General features: G+C 35.8%; 1 long non-coding RNA gene across 1 annotated transcript in view; it reads right to left on the bottom strand.

Annotated features, from left to right (window-relative positions):
• LOC138701960 (uncharacterized) overlaps nucleotides 1-19,862 on the bottom strand; it is a 93,633-nt gene that overhangs the window by 65,999 nt on the left and 7,772 nt on the right. The window contains exon 2 of the long non-coding RNA XR_011332734.1: nucleotides 10,697-10,838. This is a non-coding gene — a long non-coding RNA (uncharacterized lncRNA). The remainder of the gene's footprint in view (nucleotides 1-10,696; nucleotides 10,839-19,862) is intronic.

The following is a 19,862-nucleotide window of genomic DNA, read 5'->3' on the forward strand; positions in this document are numbered from 1 at the left end:
GAGGGACGGCGCTAGTACGATTAAGTAGCGGCGGTAATAACATTAAGAGATACACGGCGGCAGTACGATTAAGTGATGGCTGCAATAACATTAAGAGAGAGACGGCTGCTGTAAGAGTAAGTGACGGCGGCAATAACATCAAGAGAGAGACGGCGTCTGTACGATTGAGTAACGGCGTCAATAACAGTAAAAGAGAGACTGCGTCTGTACGATTAAATGACGGCGGCAATAACATTAAGAGAGAGACGGCGCTAGTACGATTAAGTAGCGGCGGCAAAAACATTAAGAGAGAGACGGCGGCAGTACGATTAACTGGTGGCGGCAATAACATTAAGAGAGAGATGGCGGCAGTACGGTTAAGTGATTGCGGCATTAACATTAAGAGAGAGACGGCGGCAGTACGATTAAGTAGCGGCGGCAATAACATTAAGAGAGAGACGGCGGCAGTACGATTAACTGATGGCGGCAATAACATCAAGAGAGAGACGGCGCTAGTACGATTAAGTAGCGGCGGCAAAAACATTAAAAGAGGGACGGCGGCAGTACAATTAAGTGGTGGCGGCAATAACATTGAGAGAGAGACGGCGGCAGTACGATTAAGTAGCGGCGGCAATAACATTAAGAGAGAGATGGCGGCAGTACGATTAAGTGATTGCGGCAATAACATCAAGAGAGTGACGGCGCTAGTACGATTAAGTAGCGGTGGCAATAACATTAAGAGAGAGACGGCGGCAGTACGATTAAGTGATGGCGGCAATAACATTAAGAGAGAGACGGCTGCTGTAAGAGTAAGTGACGGCGGCAATAACATCAAGAGAGAGACGGCGGCAATAACATCAAGAGAGAGACGGCGGCTGTACGATTGAGTGACGGCGTCAGTAGCAGTAAAAGAGAGACGGCGTCTGTACGATTAAATGACGGCGGCAATAACATTAAGAGAGAGACGGCGACTGTACAATTAAGTGGCGGCAGCAATAACGTTAATAGAGAGATGGCGTCTGTAGGATTAAGTGACGGCGGCAATAACAAGAAGAGAGAGACGGCGTCTGTACGATTAAATGACGTTGGCAATAACATTAAGATAGAGACGGCTCTGTACGATTAAGTGACGGCGGCCATAACATTAAGCGCGAGACGGTATCTGTACGTTTAAGAGAGAAATGATTACTGTGAGAAAGTCACAGATAAAATTGTACTGTAAAATTATTTCATGTTCGCATATTTATCTATTTTATCTTTTTTGATATTATGTAAAATATTGTTGTGGAATAATAAGAGAAAATTTTTGTATTACATTGACTGTTGATTTGTGTTCAAATTATTGTAATTATAAAAAGTATTTAAAGTATTCCTGTGTTCGGCTATGGTTGAGAAGGATTTTATATGAACACTCAAATGGAAGTTTTTGACGGGGATGTGCACTTGTTAGAAATAAATATAAAGTAATTATATAATTAAAATAGGACATTTGGTCCAGGGAACATTCGTGTTTGATAGAAGGATAAATGGTTTAATATGTTACTTAATTAAAATTTATTTAAATAATTAAAATGCGATCATTTTTTTCCAGAGACCACTCATTTGGTGCAATGATAATTCCTTTAACATGTTTCGTAACTGTTATTACATGCAAATAATTAAGATATGATCATTTGATTCAGAGTACATGCGTTTTTGGTGCAAGGATAATTCGTTTAACATATTTCTAAATTGGTTTTCAATGCAACCTTTAATAAATCACTCCAAATGGATAGAGGGGATTGTCTACTAAGATAATTTTTTATTTTAACCTTAGTGTGCATACTTTTTTTTTGTTAAGTTTATTTTTTTTCACTCCTTAACATCTGTGGTCATTTCGCGTGTTTAGAATGTGTGGATATATGAGTAGGCCGTTTTTACTCTTGTTGAGTTCCTGTTTCTATTGTGTGTTGTAGATGGCTTGTGTTCATGTAGCCGATTATAGACTTTGATTAATGTCTTTCGTATTGGTAATTGAGGCGGTGATGAATCATGGCATGTATCTTTCCAATCCGGCATTTGCCTTTATGACTAAGGGAAGTCATGAAAAGCCCCATTCAGATTGCTCGGCCACGGGGTTTGAACGCGGAACCTCCCGAATGTGTCTCAAACGCTACTGTCTGAGGCAACTCGCTCGGTTGTATATCATTGTTTATGCAAATAAAAAATTAGGTATCCTACATAAATATTATTTAAAAAAAACACAGGAAACGAATATAGGTAAATTATGAGCGCAGGAACGCCATATCGTGACATCTTTTAAAATAACTCAGCTCCAGTGAGCTCTATGGTAAAATGCTGTATTTTTGGTCCAGTGAAAATACTCATCTTTACAATGAAACTCTTAATTATTATGTTCTGTGAACAAAAGAAACTTAAGTGTATAAAATTAGAGTATTTTATGTGGGCCAAATAAACTTTCAATAATCAAATTACACAATATTTCCACAGAATATCAAGTTTTCTGTGCATGAGAATCTATTTTAATCTTACCTGTCCTCGATTCACTCAAAGTTACTATTTACTGTAATAACATTATAGCATTATGTCCATGGTGAAATAATAATTATAGGTCTACAAATCGGTTAATTTGCTTCCGAGATTACTTCATACAAACACAGAAACATTCTCTGTATATTAATAGTTTCCGTTTGTTGTTGTCGTCCAAGGCCCCTTATAGACGAAGTCATTTGTTTTTATTTCATTACAGCCCGTTAGGTGGGAATAATAAACGCATTGTTATTTTAAAATTCATAAATCTCATTAAATAGCAGTCCTATCAACATTTTGCATAGAATAAAACTTATCGAAAAAAATTTATAAAGAGACTTTTGTTATGTAACAAATCAATAATAGGGGAGGTATTTCGATTTATTTAATTCAAGCACTCTTATAACCCCCCTTTAAAATAAAATATTTTGAATGCCACATAGCCTAAAATCGAAGTTACGACAGACAGACATACAAACAAAAATAAAAATAAACGATTTTCGGTTAATTATACATGTCAACAGCAATTATTTTTGGAAAAGCGAAAATTACCAGAAAAATTTAGGTTACAGATTTATTATTAGTATAGATTAATATGCAGATGTATCTTAACATCCATGAATAAAACCACAATCACCTATATGGAAGGGACCAAACTAGTACTGTACTCATTTTACCCTGCGACCTAACTAGTATTGAATATTTCAGGCAGGTCTATGTAGTTATTCGGACCGAATTCGTGTCAACCCGATATTTCCATTGACTTTCGTAACTATGACTGTTTTTCAAAACAGGTATAAATATCTCCTATTCCAAAATATAGACTACTAGCTTAAATTACCCGGCGTTGCCCGGGTTTTAAATTTTGGTCTATTTCTAAATAAACTGTTTGTTAGAGTTATCGGAGACCTCGGCAAGGGAACTATATAAAACCAAAACGAACCATATTTACTTATGTTTTCTCCTCCCTAGTGACGAATATTAAAGAAAGTGCCACTAATATCCAAAGAAACTGACTAATCGAAATAATTCCATCTCACCTATGAATAGAGTTTTAACAACATTAAAACCTTATGCTACAGGGATATTTAAGATATTTAACATTGTGATTGATGATAACATTTATCGTACCACGGCATTATGCATTATTAAGCCTTTCTGCCCACAATATATTTAATTTCCTTCAAGGCCAAACTACAATCTGTAACGGATGGATTCCATCAAATATATGGATTTCAGGGTGTTTTGCAGTAACGGAGACTATACTCATAGAATTCACTCTCCTGGAGAAGGTAATGTAGAACACTACCACAACAGAAAATCATATTTTTCTATAAGCGGCCAAGTCATTAGTGACCATAACTTATTAATAAGAGACGGGTTAACAGTAACAGTAAAATAGGCTCTATATTATTATTGCAATATTATAATATTATCACAAATATTACTATAACTTATAATAATTGCTTAAAATCGAATGGCTATAATAGCAATACGTGGGATAAAAACATTATCTTCTATCGTTTTTCCAGTTAATATTGCCACTCATATTACGTTTCGCATGAGTTTTTGACACGAATTATTATTAGTGCATAATTTTGATGGGTCAGTATTTCGCAATAGTAGGTCTACTATGGCTATTCAATATTAAGTAAATTATGTGGTAGTAATCCTTGTAGTTTGGAAGAATTCTAGAATTCAATTGGATAAAACAGTCTGCTCACTATCTACAAAACTGCATCGAGGAATTCATAATACGGTCCTGGACTGCGTAAAGATACTTATTGCATGAATTATCTAGTTTTAGCCTTCGTGATGTGTAAGAACAATGTAATTTAATTTCGTGTTAAAATTTCCAAGGCCTCGTGAATGTCTATGTTAAATACAACAGACAATAATAAAGAACAATTGACTGTAGAAGATTTTGCATTTTAATATAATACATGAATATTTGATCTATTTATTTTTATTTTTTACATATTTAATTAATTTAACTTCCATTTGCACAATTTTAATGTAGCCTATGTTCTTCTCCTGGCTGCAAAAGGGTATCTGTCGGATACAGGGGGGAGAGCCATTAATCCTTCCCATTGAAGGCTTTAAGGAACCAACCTGGACAAATACCCAATGTCTCATCCCTACCTTCCCGTGGTGCAGCTGTTAGTAAGCATAATTTAACGAGCTGAACTAAAGGGTGGGGCTACTCATCCATTAGTACTGGTCAGCTTGATGAGTTAATGACTGAATTTGGTATAATTTTCCTCTATCCAATACCTAATTCCCTCTTTACCCTTTCCTATCCAGTCCTCTGACTGAACTCTTACTTTCTTCGACCCCAACGGCATTAGAGCATTCGAGGCCTAGGGGTTCATTTCCCTTTCCTTCTTCCTCTTTCTACTTTTCTGTTCCTAGTGCTGACCTGCTATGGCACTAAAATCGTCCTCCAGTGGCTTAAGGAGGGAAAGCTGGTGATCAACAAAATCTCCCAGCTAGGTCCAATGGACCCGTCGACCAACAGGAGGTGTGGTCCTCCAGACATTTTGGGGGTTGTGTGTGAATGAAGTAGCCACCAAAACGTTAAAATATGGTGTTCACTTAAATCGGCTACAACTTGCCATTTAACTCAAACCAAGAAATGGATTCGGAACACCTCAAAATCTGTGCTTCAGTGGCTAGTCATGATAATATCTTTGAAAAATATTGGAGTGCAAGAGGTCAAATGACTTTATTGTCAAACGCCTGGCATTAGAAAACAACAACAACGACATGTTCTTCTCCTGGTTATGAAGGTTAAATGTGCAAACTTTGGCACATATCGGTCAAAGCGTGTAGATTTGTATAGAGAACATACATACATACATACATACATATATATATACATACATACATACATACATACATACATACATACATACATACATTACTACCCACATTCAATTTTATATATTAAGATAATACAAGTTTGTGTTCCTCTGCGCCTGTAGAAAGACTGTTCTGTTTTGCAGGATTTATTCATTCACGAGCAAGGGGATCCTTATCTGATTAACTTATTGAGAAACTGTTGTTTTGAAAGGGAGCAGTAATTATTCAGAGGTAGCATAATTTCATTGCTGACTGGGAAAAGGAAGAATGTTCAGTTACAGTGTTTATATAAAACTTCGAGATAAAAATACTTTTAGTGTTAATATAATATTTTAGATTTTCAGTAATATTCTTATTTCTTTATATATTGTATCGAGTATTTGAAATACAAATGTATTTTGAGTATTTGAAATGCAAATGTATTTTGGTTAATTATTTAAAAGTATTTTGTATTTGTATTTCAAATACAATTCTTTGAAATATTTTGTATTTGTATTTGAAATACTTGGATGTCAGTATTTTGCCCAGCCCTGGCTACCTCTGAGCAACGACCGTAACAGGGAGAAGCAAAGAGAGTTATGATCGTTGGCAAAGAGTATATTCTGTCGATGTTGCTGTCAACTACAAGCTAATTACTTGAAAAGGCGTCAAATCAGATAATTTCAAAATATCAGGCATACAAGTTACGAAAAGGACTTTTTTTTTTTTAAAATCTGCCCGGACCCCGGACAGAGGCCTAAAAAGGAAAACATGTCCAGACAAAAGAGGACGTCTGGTCACCCTATAATAATTATCGTAAGTCGGGCAATATTTCGAGAAGGTACAGCCCACGCCCAAATAGGGCATACTGACATTACTAACCTAGAGGCCTTATAGGCATTGATGGTTCCTGCTAGGAGGTAATTCTTCCGTCAACGCAACTCTTAAAATTGGTGGATTCATTTTGGAAGAAAGTCTGAAATATTCCTTAAAATTGGTGGATTCATTTTCAAGATGTCTTAATAACAATGAATTAAAAGACCCCCCTGTACATCTATTTCTAAACATGACATTAACAACTTTAAAGATCCGTACTTGTTTTTCAAGGCAAAACTTATATTATGACGTTATCATATTGTCATCCACTTAACAGCTGATCAGACATGGTCAACTATATAAAACCATTTACTATCCACCTACGAAGTTCGCCGGTAAAGAAACCACTCTCTGACGATGACGATGAAAAATTTACTGTATCTCACAACTAGCTTTTATTTGCTCAGTTTTTAACTGTTTTTAAATATAGCCTGTCCCACATTGATCTAATAGGTCTGATGGTGGGAGCACGAGGTACCATACAAATGTAAAAACCTGAGGCTAACACACAGCATTGTGAAGGAAATAGCCATTAGTGCCCTCAAAGGGTCGGTTCAGATATTGAGAAATCATTTGTATGGGAGTGATAATGGAAATTTAAAGTTATCTTAACCGATGGCTGTTGATTGGTTCAGATATCAATGCCAATAAATCCGTACTATTATTTTTCTCGCGGTATATGGCATTCAAATCATTCTAACCTATCTGATGATATATTTTTCCTCCTTTCTTAACTGTAAATGGGCACATTGGGCACATTTTGTATATTCGATTCCCTAACCGTTTCAAATGTTTATTATTTTACCTTTTAGGTGTGTTTCCAAATTATATGTAATACGCTTTGTCAAATCTGGCAACCTTTTGATAAGGGAAGCTAAATTTTTATATATGTATATATATATATATATATATATATATATATATATATATATATATATATGGCACAACGAACATGAAGCAATTTTAAGTCTTTTAAGAAAAATTGTCTTGGTCTGCAAACTACTCTCTGATAGTACTTATCGATGAAAACGTCTTTCTTTTTTATGCTTTTTAGTTTCGAAAATAAGGTGATAGTCTGAGAGAGCCAAATCTGGCGAGTATGGAGGATGGTCAATCAGTTCAAAGCCAAATTCATCAATTTTCTACAATGCAATTAGAGTCGACAGCAATTCGGAAGGTAGTAGTCTGCTACCGTTTGCATCGAGAAAGACACACAGAGAGAGCAAGGCAGCATACAACATTGCCACATCGTACTTCACTCGCACGTGCAATACAAATAGTGCAGGAGAGAATTTAAATTATCAAAAGACAATAATGACCTTAGCCGTTCATTACTGTAAGCATGACACCAAACAAACACTCTTTCCTTCACTAACAATATTCTTTGCACGGTTCTCAATCCCACGACATATGCTTCTGCAGTCGTTTCTTGTGTGTTGGCAACGTTGCAGCCAGCATCAAGATGGCTGGCAGCGTTCTCCGCATGAACATTTTTAAAATAATTATACGCCTTAAACACTATTTTGCGTGCCTGCCTGTGCAGTACTTGTCTTTTTACAGTCTCTTCTTTCATTTATTTATCTGACACACACAATGTTAGTAGTTCTTATTCAATATATTGAAACAATCACACATGAAGAAACGAACTCGAGAAGTACTTGTTAATGACTGATTCCGATTGGTTCTACTGTACAAGCTTGTGACGTCACATACCAGAAATGCTATGGTGCATATAGCAGCCGACCGCTTTCCGAAATGCTGTCTAGTCTAGGGACTTGTGAGTTATTGTTTAAATATTGTAAGAACAGCACACATTTGGAAACTTTTCCACAATGTTTCTCCAATTTTTTCCCGAAGTTTAGCTAATAATGAATACATTCCCATCACAATTTTATCTTGTTCTAAGTGGTGTGTCATAATTATTCTATTTTTTACCCCCCAAAAAATGGTGCACGAACCTTTCCTGCTGATTTTTAACGCGACTTTTTTTGGGAGTTGAAAACGAGAATACTTCCATTCTTTTGACATTTCTCTTGTTTCTGGATCGCAATTATATATCCATGTCTCGTCCATAGTTGCAGCATGATTTAAATATTTAAAAAGTTCTCTTCAAAATGGTGGTAAAGCAACTTAGAAATTTTCTATGACCCTTGCAGTCCACACATGTGGAGTAACGGTCAGCGCGTCTGGCTGCGAAACCAAATGGTCCGGGTTCGAATCCCGGTCGGGGCAAGTTTCCTGGTTGAGGTTTTTTCCGGGGTTTTCCCTCAACCCAATACGAGCAAATACTGGGTAACTTTCAGTGCTGGACCCCGGAATCATTTCACCGGCATTATCATCTTCATATCATTCAGACGCTACATAGCCTAGATGTTGATACAGCGTCGTAAAATAACCCAATAAAAAAATCTATGACTCTTGAGTTGTTTCTGATCAGTGTTCAGGAATTTGGGAATCCATTTATCAGATAATTTTCTACACTCAAATTATGATGTATATTGCAGGGCCTCTGTAGTCAGCATTCGCAATACAAACCTTAATTGCTTCAGTTATGAAAGAGATAGACTAGATGTGCCTGCATGAGGAACAAGTGATAATTCTGATTGTCTGCTCGGTGGTTGGGAATGGAATTGCCACATCTTGGTGGACTGAACACAAATTAATGGAGTTGTGTCACTGTTGATTCCTGAGAGCTTAAACATATCATTCTCAGAAAGAAGTACGAGTATTTGAAATTATATTGGGAGAAGTGACAATTCAATCCCGATTCAATTCATGCACTATAATAAAAGTGGTAGTTGCGCAAACTTGTAACTAGGGCAGAAACCATTAATGCTGCATCATTTCTAATTATACGAGACCACCAGCATGATAAAATATTATTTTCAGTGACAGCCTTACGATATAAACAAGAAGCAATAATAATTTCCTCAAAGTTGTACTGGCGTGCAAGACAAATAAACATACTGCCCGTGTCTCACGTCCTGAACCGAGAGCTTCCTAGTGCTTATAACCACGCCTCTTAGGTCTGCTCGGACCGGCACGGCAGTTGCAGCGTGCAGCACGGCAGCATATTACATGTTCTGAAAACATTATCCTATGTCATTGCAGGGGTCTTTACTGTTTATAATACTGGATACTGTAATCGTGGTTACCACTATCGCTATTATTTCTGTTGGCGATTACCTAAAATTTATATACACACTAGGCCAATCTTGTTCCAGTCTGAATTGTCATAGAGCAGCATTTCTCAAAGTACGTTCTGGGGTTCCGTGAGCCCTATATGATTTAAAATTTTATTTTACACTTTTTTTACTTGGTTATTTAACAACATTGTATATACTACTAAGTTATTTTGCATCGATGGGATTGATGATAGCGAAATGGTATTTGGCGAGATGAGGTCAGGGATTCGCCAAAGATTACATGAGATTCGCCTTACGGTTGGGGAAAACCTCGGGAAAAAATCCAACCAGGTAATCAGCCCAAGCGGGAATCGAACCCTCGCCCGAGCGCAACTCTGGATCGATAGGCAAGCGCCTTAGCCGACTGGGCTGCTCCAATGGCTATTTTATACTCAGTGGATACTATAAAAATATATAAATATTACGAAAATATGAATCAATATTAACATGAAACCACCGATGATGATGATAATAATAATAATAATAATACTAATAATAATAATAATAATAATAATAATCCAAGAATATGCGTAATAATAATATGTTTAATGAACATCTAAAACGGAAATTACCCATAATACTTATCACTTTCATCACTGGATTCTCTGTGTATGTGTTCACTAAAAGAAAATACCGAAAAGACAAAATGCAGAAGTACAGTAGAAATGAGACTACAACTTTCCGCCATAAAACCAGATTGCAGGCTTAAAAAGCAAATAAATTCGTCCCACTGAACAGAATTATTGATATACTAGCTTTCACTTGTTTGTTAATTATTAAATACTAATAAAATATTACAAGGATTCCGCAGTTACACTTTAGATTAAAAGGGGTTTCGCGGTGGAAAAAGTTTGAGAAACACTACCATAGGAAAGAGTTTACGGATGTGTACACATGACAACCGTAATCGCGACTAGGTCGATAATCTCGAGTAGAGACTGTAGTGTACATCTGGTATTAGTGTTTAATTTCAGGAATTGATGAGAAGAACATAATTTGTTTTGTGAGGGGACAGCCTATACATTCGCTTGTCAATGGCTGATCTTGCTCCATAGCTGACGAAAGGAATCCTGAAAAGGCCGATGTGTTGAATGTAGGGTAGTAGGCACATGCTGTACCCAGGACCTCCCACTCTCCCCCTCTGCGTCTCGCCCCGCAAAGAAACAGCTCAGGAAGTGAGGCACGGGCAGTAAATAACAATTGTTTTACAGGTAATTATTATGTTATTTGCTAGCTTCAAGAACATGGAATGCAACTAACTATCTATTTAAGCAGCACATACTCACACGTTTAGATGAAGAACGGATATCTTGAAGAACTCCAGTTGCTGGCAGAATCTAATTCAGGTAAGTTGTGGAGAAGCATTGAGGGCTGGGGGTTTTCAACCTGCAGTCAAGCTCTTCATCATAATCCCGTCATCATGAAAACCTGAAATTTTAAGTCTGATTAATAAAATACGAGTATGTTATTAGCAGGGAACGGATTTATATGGACTAAAAATATATGAAATATGTAAATATATATGTAGTTATTTTTACCAAAATATGGAATTAAATATGGATTTTTACCAAAATATGGAATTAAATATGGACTTAAAATTATAAAAAAATGACTATGTACGTTAAATATTGGTACATTTTAATCAAACTAAACAAAAAATATAATGGACGTACCTTATCTTCCAATGTAGTTTCAACAAAACACAATTTTTATTGTCTGTTACCATAACAATAGGTTACAAACATTTCTTTCAAGTGCTGAAAAGTGAATCTTCTTCTATTGTCTCTGAGGATAGATTTATACTGACTAAAAGAGCGTTCGACGTCACAAGAAGTAACTGGTACATAATTCAATTTCACAATGTCTGCTGGGGATAAGTCCAAGTTAATCTTCACTGTTGATTCACCATTCATCACAGCAACAACCTTTTGTAGTTCTTCATATCCAGGGTTTTTTGAAAGTACAGTGTCCACCTTAGCTCTTACTGCATCTGCAACTTTACCTCTACCACGATTCAGTTGTTCCACAGTACTATTTATAATTTCAAAACTTTCAGATAGTGAAAGGTGCCTATTTTGGAGACTTTTGAGCGTTTTTATGATGCATGAAAATGTATGCTGAATGTGAGCTAAGTCATTCTTCACACTTATGTCACAGGTAACTGTTTTCGCAGTATCAAATGAGACTGCATCTTCAGAGTGCAATGCAAGGAGAACATTGTTAATAGAGTCTATATGTTCGGCATAATATTCAACTGCTTCTAGCCATGTACCCCATCTAGTTAAAATTGGCTTTGGTGGCAATGGAATTTCAGGGTACATTTCTTTCAACACGTTAACTCTACTGGGAGCTTTGAGAAATACTTTTTTCACTGATGAAATCAACAAATCTACTTTAGGGAAATTGTCTCTGACCACTTCTGCCACACGATGAAATGCATGCGCCACACAAGTAAAATGAGTCAATATAGGATATACAACAGATAATGCTTGTCCAGCTTTGACCATATAAGGGGCAGCATCGCTAATAAAGAATAACACATTATCGTACATAATACCCTTTGGCCACAGGATACCCATAGCTTCGTTGAACAGTTTAACTATAGTTTTGTTATTGCACTTTTCTAGAACATCACAATGTAAAAGAATTCGTTCAGAATATTGTTCACTTAACAAACCGATAACTACATTACCAACAAGTCTACCTTCTTTGTCGGGAGTCTCATCAATGGAAACCCAAATTGAACTATCTTTAATTTCATCTCTTATCTTCTGTATTGTCTCATCGTAGATGGATGGAGCATACGTCTTCCTAAGTGTTGACTCATCCGGGATTGTATGTTGAGTATATTTTTCAAGGAATTCCCTGAAGACCTTATTCTTTAGTTTGTAGAGAGGAATATCAGCAGAGATGAGAGAACGGCACAGGTCGATGTTAAACTCAGATCTTACATTCGATGTTGTTGGTTGTGTTAAAAACAATTGTCTCTGCTTGGAATTTAGTTGTTTGTTGGCCTGATGTTTACTAGTTGTAATGTGTTGTTGCACCAGGAACTTTTGTGTAGATGATACTGCACACTGACACAAATTACAAAATAATATTTTATTGTCAGTTGATAAACCATCTTCTTTAAATTCTGAAATGTAACTTGTTAGTTTTGATTTTAAATTGACTGAATGACGTACTTTTGGCATATTTACCGTCTTTATAGTATGATTTACAAAACTGAACCTATGTGTACTCTGACTGGCATTTAACTGTTGAGCTGCACAACTGAAGTCTGTTAAAAATTTTAAATTAAATTAATACAGTTTTGTAACTTACTTTCCCATTGTTGATAGGACTGCTAATTTTCAAATAACTCTGATGTTAAAGGGATTACTGAACATGTGTTTAAATCTCTATTGTTGAAATGTATTTTTAAAAGTTAATGGAATTTTGTTTTGTTTTATTGTTAAACCTAATATAATATGGACTGTTTTATATGAAATATGGAAAATATATGGAAATTAACGAAAATATGTACTAAACTCTAAAATATGGAAAAATATGGAAAATAAAAGTAGGATTTTTCAACCCTACACATTGTGAAACATAAAGATAATGCAAAATATAAATTATATTAGCTTTATAAGTAAATATGTATTTACATATAAATCCTTTCCCTGGTTATTAGTCAGTACTATGCAATGGCGGGGGAAAGGTACTGGCCACCCTACCCCATTATCTCCGATCACAGAGGTTCCCTCATGGGCTCAGGGCGGAGAATGTCTTCGATAGCTCGACTAGTTGCTCCATTGTGTTCAGGACTTGCGTTTGACTGGTTTGGATTCTATGGTACATCACTATTAAGACTTGCAGCCCCAGTGACAGCTACAGCACTTTCTGCTGTTTTGGTATTACGTGGAAAGAAAACTAGCAAAGTTGCGTAACTGTACGTAACAAGTGATATGACAAACACTATTGTAATTTTGAGGTAGGTGAGCGCTAGAATCGAATGTGTCACTGGTAGAGCATTAAATTTGGTCTTACAAATAGGCTACTATAGCGGTTTCAGAATAAGAAGGCATATGGCCTAAGCCAATTGAGTGCTAGCAACAGTTCGACGTTGTCACACAGTGCACGGTGCACGAGACGTGGAAGACAGAGACAACAGACAAGGACAGAACATAATCAGTTGCAGCCCTCTCGCTGAGCGAGCGGGTCGAGACCTGTTTCTTCATTGTGTGTAATGTTTAAATATAATTACTCTTACTGAAGTAATTCTCATCTCAATTTTTATCACTTCTTCGCTTCATAGATCAGTAGCTCTTGGAGTCACTGACTTGCGAAATAAAGTGACATATGTAGAAATTTACTTTGCTAATGTCTGAGAAAGAATGTTTTAATTCTTACTCAGACTTTCTTGTACAGCAAAGCTGAATTTATTATTGTTTATTTCTCCAGAAGAAAGATAAGGTACAGTTTGTTTGTAGGGGCAGCCTAAGAATCTAGCGATAACAAAACGAAAACATATCTGTAGATACGTAATTTAGTATTGAAGTTGGAAAGTATTTTATTTTTCCTCCGTTAAATGGACCCTATATAATTTAATTCTCTAGCTCAGGCGTCTCAAGGCCAACGCATAAAAGTTGTTACAGAGAGCAAGTGTAAATAACGTAATCAGCTGAAGAGATAAGCGCAGTACCCGAAGATAGCCGATCGCTGATTAATGTTACAAGCATGAGCGAGCTAAGTTGTAACTGTCGCGGGAGAAATGCCACAAAGCTGCACTGTCACAATAGACGGTTGTTTTCGGAAGGAATTTCTTAAGTAGTTTGCAATAATAATAATAATAATAATAATAATAATAATAATAATAATAATAATAATAATAATACATTTATTTTCTAATTATATACTATCAATGAGTAAAAAGAAGACATATGAAGCACGAAGAACCATACATGTTACGTAATTATTTAAGCACAAGGAACTGGCCACCTTACTCCATTATCTCCTGGCCTAGTTGACTCATAAGTGGTGCCTTGTTGGTATCACTTGTGAGGTTCAGACCTGTCTTCAGACAGTTGACCAAACAATAACAATATTTCATTTCTAGTAAAGGTTCTTGGTATCGCCCTTTTTTTAAGTTTATACTATATTTAATAAAATAAAATTCAATTAAATAATAATAATAAAATTACAATTAAACTTGTTGGTTGTTAAAGTAAGTATTCTTACGTTACGCTAATATTAATATATTAATTACAATAATAGTTAAATAATATATTTCGTAATGTTTTCAATAATTAAAAATAACCTAAACATCTTAGAAATTCACAAGCAATTATTTTAAATTAGAACTATTCAAATCTTAAATCTGGTTTGAAATTCTTTTCTCAAGTCCTTCAGTATTTCATTATATTTGTTACACTGGTCTTGATTCAAATCAGGTAACAATTTTGGATTAATAAAGTGGTACCCACTGAAACTTGCGTCTCCCACAATTTCGCTTTCCTTATGAAATCTTTTATTTCTTCATACATTTGCGGTAATAAGAACATTCTTTCCTCGGAGATGGACACAATGACTGACTGTTACATCGTAGCGGTTGCAGATGTCTATTCAAACGTCGCGGTCAATGACGTCATCCGGAGATACACGAACTGCTCCTGCATCTTGTTTCACTCTTACATTGAAAAAGAGAAAGAGGAGGAAATGCTCTGAGAAGGCCCTATTGAGACGTCTGCTCTAGCTTATACATACCTAGGGGTCCAGGGTTCTATATTCTGGTTACGAATCTGGCTATAATGCAACGTGTGTTCATATATAATTCAGTACTCATACTGAAACTGTAGATTATTTTATATTTCTTTGTTAAACTAAGTCTATCTAATTTTATTTTATCATCTAATTTTTACATATCTAGAGGTCCAGTGTCCCATATTCTGGCTAAGAATCCGGCTATAAGAATATAAGCATATCTGTTCATATGTAGGCCTAATTCAGTATTCATATTGAAACTGAAGATTACTTTCTTTTACTTTGTTAAATCAAGTCTATCTAATTTAATTTAATCCTCAAGCTTATACCTACCTAGAAGTCCAGGATTCTATGTTCTATCACTCTAGCCTGTGGCAATATAAACCTACGAGTGAAGGTAGTTGTAAAGAAGCGAATATGAAAACCGTAATCCAATAATATCGTTAATATATTGAAGATAAAATTGTACATTAGAAAAAAAAACGTATAAAGTGTAATATATATAACGAAAGGTGTTTAAAATAGAACTTGAGTTTTGGAATTATAAAATCTCCTCGTTCCTAGCATGCCTGTATTTATTTTAAAAGTGAAATATAGTTAATGTGCTTCATTTTATAAAGTTTTCTAATGCTCTTAAGGAAGAATGTTGTTAATGCTCTTCGTATAATTCATGGAAAAAGAGGCAGGAGTGTTTATGTTTACAATATCATCCAAATATATCATATGTTTATGCAATATTTCGTCTTATACCATGTATAATATTCCAATGAAAAGTGAATATCGCACCTATGGTTATTCCCAGCTTTCTTCTTCTTTCCACGTTCTATTATAATGGCACTGCTAACACATACTACTAATATATTTCAAATATCGTACGATGAAGTAATACACGGTTCTGAAAATTGTACAAATAATTAACACGTTTGTTTTGCATTATTTTCCAGGAGAGCTAAATTCAAGTATACCACCTAATTTAATTATCTATTTGTCATGTCCGAGAATATGAGATAACGTATGCACTTCTAAACCACACGCCTCTGCAGTCAGATTCTTTGTTTGTGAAGAACTGACACGCAAGCATCATAAATTAGTCCTTTAAAAAAATTATATACAAAAATTCCATACTCCTCGCTTGTGAGTGTAGGACTATCCTTTTGCGTATAACAGATGAAACACCAGAGCCAATTGCAATCCCTTCAAGAGTCAAGAGACATTGTTACGGTAAGTTACACATCACACAAGAGAAAACAATCCACATCTGAATTTGAAAATAAACAGATTCTATCTTCGTTTACAGAGACGGAATTCAGAGCAAAACGTGTTCTATGCTGTAGGTTGGATATCTCTGTTTAGTCTTAAAGCGATAACACGCGAACCAGTTGACATACAATTGTCATTCTTGTACTGTTGGATTCAGAATTCGGAGCTCTATCTAATGGCATAACTTAAAATTCATTCCTAGCCATAAGTATTGTGCGCGCAAGAAACTAATACGCTACGCTTCAGCAAGACTTCGCGACGATTTAACTAGGCAACACCGCTTCACTGTTACTGGCTAGTCGAGATAGACCGGCCTGAACTAACTCCGCCTTTCATGTATATGCCTTCTTATTCTGAAAGCGCTTAGTAACAACTATGGTAATCGAAAATCAAGCATATGGGCTATTTCACCTCAAATCAACCGAAATATAGAGAAAATTGACCTTGCAATTTTTAAATACAATGAAACTTTTTCTGTCCGGAGACAGAGGCATCAGAACTTAATAGTGTTTAAATTAATAATATTTAAATTTGTCATATTCTCATAAAATTAGTAACTTTAAACTGTTGTGACTCCTAAACCCTTTCAACCAATGATCAAAATCATGGTTTATTTTTATGCTGAGAAGTTAAAGTTTATATTGACATGTAAACAGTTTTTCTTACTTTTTATGGACATGGAGAACTTTGGATTTTTCTTCATTAAGACGCCTTTGGCCATGAAAAAATATTTAAAAAATATATGGTTAGTTTCCGCATTGAAAGTACAAATAAACACATATTTTTTACTAGTGGTACGTTGATAAGAAAGTATTGAAAATATCAAATAAAGAAAATAAATAGTACGCACGTGAACTAACCAGCTTACTGTAGGTAGTCGAGACAAGCAAGTCCAGGAGGCAAACACGTGATGTGTCGTCTAGCAGTCATGGCTGGGCTAGCTTTATCACAAGTTTTCATAAACACAGGAGTAAAATGACGCCCAATGCTCGCTTATCTTCAGCTCTCGGCCAGTGCGTGGGGTACTGCGCCGTTCAAATCTAGGCGTGTGAAAATAATTTATTTAATACCCTCGAAACTTATTTCCGAGCCACTAATCAAACAATGCCGAATCCCTCTCAATAAGCAATTTTTTTTCTCAATATTTTTTTTTTACATTTTTACAAATGACCAAAATGCCTGAAAGCAAGTAAAATCAGATTATCTGTCTCTCTGTGCACAATAAAAGCAAGGATTACTTCTTAACATAACCTACCAAATGTGAGCTTCAAAATAAGCTCTCGTTCAAAACTCTGCAGTAAATGGTTCCAGAGTTCTGAACGCAGAAAGAGGCTTGTTTTTATAAAATACGCTAAATTTGTCGCTCAATAATACGAAAACCGTTTGAATTTCGATAGTAAATTTTTGAAAATGCACTCCCCTCGGCACCTTGTATAAGCACGGAAAAAAATTAAAGTATAAAAAAAATGCGAGGTTTTTTACTGATCGATTTCATATGGAATAGCCCGTATGGAAGATAATTACATGGTTCCAGACTTTTGATTCACTCTGTATTTCACTAATGAAAGCCACCGGCGTGGCTCAGTCGGTTAAGGCGCTTGCCTGCCGGTCTGAAGTTGCGCTCGGCGCGGGTTCGATACCCGATTGGGCTGATTACTTGGTTGGTTTTTTTCTGAGGTTTTCCCGTAAGGTGAATGCGAGCTAATCTAAGGCGAATCCTCGGCCTCATCTCGCTATCACCAATCTCATCGACGCTAAATAACCTCGTAGTTGATACAGCGTCGTTAAATAACCAACTAAAAAAAACGTCACTAATGAACCACCACACTAATCCGCGTAGAAAAATACTACGAAAATCACGTGACTTACGTTTCCAATATTGATACCACGTTGGTAACCTGCGTAGTAGACCTCGAGCACTCTATCTGTAGAGGTCGCAACATGTCTCAGGTTCTCTGCACTTGTAATTTGTAACATTTTTCTAGCGAAACTCACAAACAATATTGGTTAACTTTTGGGTATTATTCAATAGAAAATATTCATTCATTCATTCGTTGAGTGTTCTGCCCAAGGGCAGGTCATTCACTGCAAACACAGCATTCTCCAATCTTTCCTATTTTCTGCCTTTCTCTTTGTCCCCTCATATGTTCCACATATCTTAATGTCGTCTATCATTTGATATCTTCTTCTACCCCGAACTCTTCTCCAGTTCACCATTCCTTCCAGTACATCCTTCAGTAGACAGTTTCTTCTCAACCAATGACCCAATCAATTCCTTTTTCTCATCTTGATCAGTTTCAGGATCATTCTTTATTCACCCACCCTTTCCAACACAGCTTCGTTTCTTATAGGGTCTGTATATTTCACACGTTTCATTCATTTCCATATCCACATTTCAAATGCTTCTATTAGCAGAAATTATTAATATTAGTAATTTGTAAATTTATTTTAATAATATTAGTAAAATCATGAGGAAGACTACTCCGCGGGGATCGTTACCCCGGCTAACCTGCAGGCCAATTACACAGAATCACCGAAAAAACCAAAAAACCCATATCTCACACTGATATTTAAACTCATATATAATGAGAATAGATTATGCTTTTAAAATTCGTATTCTAATAACATATGCGATATTTATCTTGCCCATTCAAATTTATTTCAGTCATCCATAAAAACTGACAATGTCGTTTTATTCAAAGAGATGTTACATTTGCATTTAGAAGAGTAAATAAACAAATTTGTTTTCACATTCTAAAAAATCCTAAAAATTGAGTAAACAGAAACTGAAGATATACAAGGATAACCTCCACACTATAGACTAGGGATGTCAAAGCGCCTCAACTGCGTGTTGGCGTTGTTTTACGATTACGTATCAACATCTCAGGTTATTTAGCGTCTGAATGAAATGGTGCTACGCAAGAACGCGCATAACATTTCCTTAAAAGCGATGTTTCTACTTTATCTTGCTAAAACTTAAACCTTGTTGGAATTGTATTGCTTGTAATATGAACACGTAATATATAGGCACTTCGACATTCCTATTATAGACGAATGGAGAGACTTATAAGAAAAGAAATCCCGAACATGACGGAAACACGTAGAAGATTTGTGTATGGATAGCAATTTCTTCAAAAATTTGTCAGGAATGTGTGAATGCAGATGAATATTATTTTAATAACTTCTATAACACATCAGAACTAATTACGAAATGAAAATATAGCCTATAGTGTCCATAATAATATTAATCAAAAGTAGCCCATACAGGCACAAATATATGGGAGAATATGGGTACATAATAACGCAATCTCTGCCGGTAATGCAAACCACATACAACCCGATTGTTCGCAGCAGGGAGCCAAGCTGAAAGTCTTGTGTTGCGAAACAATGCCTGCTCATTCTTTGTCAACCGTCACTGGGATACACACGTTACCCTTTACGAGTACT

Source organism: Periplaneta americana, chromosome 6 (genome assembly GCF_040183065.1).
Source record: "Periplaneta americana isolate PAMFEO1 chromosome 6, P.americana_PAMFEO1_priV1, whole genome shotgun sequence".
Classification (NCBI taxonomy): Eukaryota; Metazoa; Arthropoda; class Insecta; order Blattodea; family Blattidae; genus Periplaneta; species Periplaneta americana.